Below are 5,349 nucleotides of genomic sequence, written 5' to 3' on the forward strand. Positions count from 1 at the left end.
TCTGGATTAAGGCAGTTGGAGAGGCAGTACCTTTGATCAGGTAGAACAGCAAAGCATATAGTGTCAGGGAGGCACTTGGGATTGGGGTTGGGGTTTTTTTTTGTCCCCAGCAAGCTCACACTGCCTTTGGCTGGGTGCAGAAGCAGGATAACCAAGAGGTCCCCACCAAAGGCTGCCCATCCAGGATCAGGACACTGCCCAGCCCCTCTCGGAAGCATCAGGTAATGGAGATGGAAACAGAAGAAGGGCACAAGCCAGCCCGCGCCTGCTGTGCTCATCTCTCCCTTCTGCTACAGGAGCCACCCGCACAGCAAACACCGGCCCTCAGTGCCTGCCCTGACACTGAGCCCCGGGCAAACGCGCTGCCCCGAAAGGGTTAAGCGTGGGGCACAGCTTCAGAGCTCCTCATCCCTGCAGAGAGGCAGCACAAAGCCAGGATTGTGAGAAAAGGGGTCTTGCCAGCAGCGGACCGCGGTGGCAGAGCGGCGCGCTGTACCAGCCGCACAATGGGTGTTGAACGCGCCAGGCCGGGCTATAGCTGGCGCCGAGATGCGCCCTGAAATCAGGTTACCAGTCCCTTGCAGTTGAGGACAGCCAGACAGAGTGACGCTGAAGCCCCTGGAAGCTCGGTGCCAGCCCCGCAGAGCGACAGCAGCACCCTGCAAACTGCTGCATTCCCTCCCCACCCCCCTCACCTCCTAAAACAGCCCAAGTATTTTAGGACCTGGGTACAGCCGCTCGGCTGCCACGGAGCCGCACAGCCAGACTATTTAGGGAGAGGCATATTTATAAGGCAGAAAGACAGCACAATTCATTCCCCGCCGCCCCCCCACAGGCACAGGCACTCAATGCAATGGGGCATGGCACAGGATGCACCTTGCTGGTCAGCCAACACTCCTGGCATACCTCAGCCCTACCGAAAACCCTGCTGTCTGCCTTTTTGGAGCTCCCTTTCAGGGCCCAGGGCTCCAGCCATCCTCTGATACCACTCACACCCATTTCACTGCCTGCACAGCAGCCCTGTCTGGTGATGGACACCAGTCAGTCCTAACAGGCAGCACAGGCAGAGCTGGAGGAGGGCACCAGGACAAGTTTGGTCCCTAAAAAAATCCAGTGAGCGGTCCCATCCTGTACCCCAGGAGTGGCACAGCAAGAGCCTGCAGCACTCGGGTGCCTTGCCAGCCCTCTCAGTGCCGCTGTCACCCGCTGTCCTGCTGTGACACCGGAGATTTGCTTCCTTCAGGCTCAAAGCTCCCTGGGCCTCAAGCCAAGCCGCACCTCGGTGTTGCGCAGGCATTACGGACAGAGAGGCCCTCACGCCGACGAGCAAAGACGTCTCACATCACAGGCAGGCAGCTCCAGCAGCAGGTCAGTGCCGTGGCGGGTCCCCACCTGCGATGGCTATGATGCCGCAGGCACCTACAAGCACCGCGGCCGTCACGATAAGGCTTCGCAGCGCTGCCGCAGCAGCGTTCCTGGCAGCAGATGAGACACAGGCAGCAGCTGCCAAAATCTGCTGCAAAAAGGATGCACCCAGATTCCCACGCTGGCTTGCTTCCACCCAGGCTGCAGAGCGTGCCCGGCTGCCAAAGCACTGGGGGAGGAAAGCAGGGGAGAGAAGAGGGAATACTTGCTGAACAGACTTGCTTAAGAACACGAAGCGTGTTACACATGATTTCTGCCCAAGTACAATCATTGGAATGGTGTTATGTAGCACAGTTGGGGGGGTTATACTACAGAAGGAAAGAAGGGTCAAGAGGAAAAAGGAGATGCTGAGGACTACATCACCTGTACTGACTGCAGTCACCTCCCCAGCTGCCTGAAAAACCCCAAGGGGGGGAAAAAAAAAAAAAGGATAATTGAATGAGAAATCCTAAATACTGAAGGATCAAAGAGCAGTTTCTAAACATGCACGCTTCTTGAGAGAGGCTGGCATGAAAACCTGCCCTCCTTATACATGTTCACTGTACCTGAGGTTGCTCCACACGCTACAGGCACCTGTACTTTGATCTGCAGTTCCTGCATGCTGCAATGGCCTAATACAGGCTTTGAAATAAAGCAGTCGGAGTAATGGTGCTGAAGTAGTAATAATCTCCTCTTAAATATTTCAAAATCCTTTCTAAGTAGTTCCCTCTGTGCATTGCGTTTCACCTTACATGGAGAGGCAGGTGCTGAGCTCTTCTCCCTGGTATCCAGTGAGCAGACACATGGGAACGGTTCAAAGCTGCCTCAGGGGAGGATCAGACAGGACATGAGGAAGCGTTTCTTTACCAAGAGGGTGGTCAGACACTGGGAACAGGCTTCCCAGAGAGGTGGTTGATGGCCCAAGCCTGCCAGTGTTTAAGAGGCCTTTGGACCATGCCCTTAATAACATGCTTTAACTTTGGGGTCAGCCCTGAAGTGGTCAGGTAGTTGGACTAGATGATCGTTGTAGGTCCCTTCCAACAGAAACATGCTATTCTGTTGCCAAGAGCTTTGGAAAGTGAGGACAGGAACAGGCTCCTCGGCCACACACAGCTCCATCCTCCCCAGCCCAGGCAGCAGGAACTCTCCTGTTCTTGGAGGGACGTGAGGGCAAGATTAAAGTCTCCTCCAGCAAGATCTCCTCTGAGATGCTGGGCAAGACCTTGAGGCACCAAAGCCTGCAGGGGCCAGGCTGGGTGCTTGGCACCTGGGGTGGCTGAGTCCCCATGGGGATGCCCCCCGCCAACTGCTGGGACTCCAGAGACAGCCAGTCACACCGGGAGCACAGCAGTCCTGGAACAAGCAGGTCTGCTGCAGCAGGTCAGACATGTCCCTCGGTAGAGGGACACCCAGCAAGGGGCTCCCAGGTGGCCCCAGGAGGGTGAGGGGACATCACAGCCTCTCGCACCGGTCAGGCACAAGGCACTTGTGAAATGCGTGGGCAACACATGAAATTCCCTAAATACAAAAGCAACAGCGAGGCTGGAATTTCTCCACTCCCTCGCACCCCACACATGAAGCTGGTGGCTGTTTTCCTCCCCTCTACATACCTCCAAAAGGTCACTCCTGCCAGGCCCAGCCTCACAGTCTGGCTTTCACACCCCCCTCTGCCATTTCCCTGGCCAAGATGGCACCAAGGGGAGCTGCAAGACTCCAGAGCTCCCGAGCTCACTTGCAAGACTTGGGGAAGGGAGGTTATCACAGTTACCACAGTCCCCACACATTGTCAGAATAGGCAGCTAATTAGGTTGCATTATAAATAGCCTGAGCTGCAGACTTCCTGGTCCCTCTGACAAAAAAAAAAAATACCCATGCCAAGAGCTGCCCATGCTCAGCAGCCCCCGTGCACTCCTGCACAGCCCCGGCACCCATGGCAGATACCCACACCCCATCCCCAGGGGAAGGTGGCTGAAATGGGGGGACACTGCCAAGAGGAAGCTTGGAGAAGAGCAGGAAAAATGAGCCCGACTGTGGCAGCACGAGCAAGGAGCATCATGTCTCCTTTGGAAGGATGCTCCCAAAGGGGCCGGCAGCACACAGCACCTGGATGGAGCACTGGATTTTGGGAAGTCCCACGTTCAGAGGGGCCCTTTGCTTCCACCCTGGTGCAGGGCAGTTGCAGCCACCAGCTGTACCCTGGGACACCCTGACAGATGCCAGAGCAGCCGCTATTACCAACAACTCCTTCTTCCCAGCCAGAGCACCCTGACCCAGCCCACACAGCAGCCGGGTCCCACAGGTACACGTTTAGTCTGAATAACAGATTTACAAGTCCCACTAAACTGATTAAACACCCTTTTGTGTGGGAAGTCTGATAGCAGAAACCTGGCATGCCACAGCAGTGAGAAGATACATCCCTGTCTGTGAAAGGCTTATTTTTTACCATTAGTAAGAAAGACCCCAGATTGTGGTGGCCAGGGCCAATAAGCTGTACAGAGAAAAAAGCCTTAATCACATTAACTCAAGCTCTGACTGGCAGGAATTAAGAGGAACATTTCCTCTCCTCCTGGAGCACGTGGTGTCAGCCAGTACTTGAAACGGGTCACTGGGAGCAGATGGAGCAAAGACCAGATCCGCCGCCACCGCTGACACCAGGTGCCTGCAACAGAGTGAAAACCAGGACGGGGTTTTCCGTCCGCCTGTTCGGGAAGCACAGGGGAGCATGAAACCCAGCTTCTTCCCCTTCGGGCATGACCGGGCAGCACTCTGCTGCGATAGTCCTCACCGGGAACAGAACGTTTTCCAGCTACATTGACCAGCTGATTAGCATTCAAGTGCAAAGCCTAGGATTCCCTGCTTACAAGGCCTGCGTTTAATGAGCTCATTGTTGAAAAATTCGGTTGCAATTCAGCTCTTCCACTTTTTATTTCCCAAACCACCGCTGTTCCTTTCCTTATGCCTATTGAGGCAGTGCCGCTGCCCGCTCTGGGCTCTCACTCACAGCTTTTGGGCACTGCAGCTGCCTGCATCGTTTGTCCTCCTGCCCTCACAGCACCACGTCTCAGCCTTTCGCAGAGTGGGATCCCTTTTAACCATCATCAAAAGGGGTGCAGGAGCGAGTAGAGCAGCAGTCTCGCCCAGACCACCTCTCTTCCCATGCCCAGCTGCCGAGATGACGCTACCCGTGCAACAAAGAACTCCGGTGAGCTCACAAAAGCCTATCGCCTGGCCTCCCACCAGCAACAGCCCACAGCATCGGGACCTGAGAGCTCAACCAGACTCTTGATCTCCTCACAATGCCCCCAGCCTCCAGGGTGCCCAAGGCAGCTCTCAGGTAGGAGAACAAGGACCGAACAAGTCACAAAGCCTTCTGCAGTCACCTCCATAAGCTGAAGTCTTTGCCCCTTGCCGTGACAGCCCACATAGCTCCTCCGTGGTCCTGCCTCCTCAGGTCTGGCAACAGCTCACCCCTCGGCCAGCAGCCCTGCCTGCAGCTGGCTGGCACATGCGGCTGCCTGCCTGACTCCTCTCCAGAGGGCTGGGAGGACATCAGTCCCCAGGAGCACAGAGGTTTGCGGTGCTGGAGGGAAACCTGAGCACAGATAACCAAAGCTATCCAGACACAGCCCAACTGCAGGAGCCAGTACAGGACTTGTGGAGGAGAGCAAAGGGCAGAATCATGGCCCTGGGGAAGGGCCAAGCCCTTCTGCTTACAGAAGCAACTCTCCACATTGCCACCAACAGCTTGACTTTAATACAAACCTTCCTGCTGGGATAGGGGAAGCAAGAGGCAGCTGTGCTCAAGCTGGCTTTGGGTGCACGGGTGGGAGCACAGAGCCTGGCAAACGGGGCCGTGGAAGGAGCTGCAGCACCACTGGGCAGAGCCAGCGGGGCTGCTGGGGATGTTCGGGGTCGCAGTTGTCCAAGGCAGGCAAACCCTTCCCC

Source organism: Phaethon lepturus, unplaced genomic scaffold (genome assembly GCF_000687285.1).
Source record: "Phaethon lepturus isolate BGI_N335 unplaced genomic scaffold, ASM68728v1 scaffold593, whole genome shotgun sequence".
NCBI classification, from domain to species: Eukaryota; Metazoa; Chordata; class Aves; order Phaethontiformes; family Phaethontidae; genus Phaethon; species Phaethon lepturus.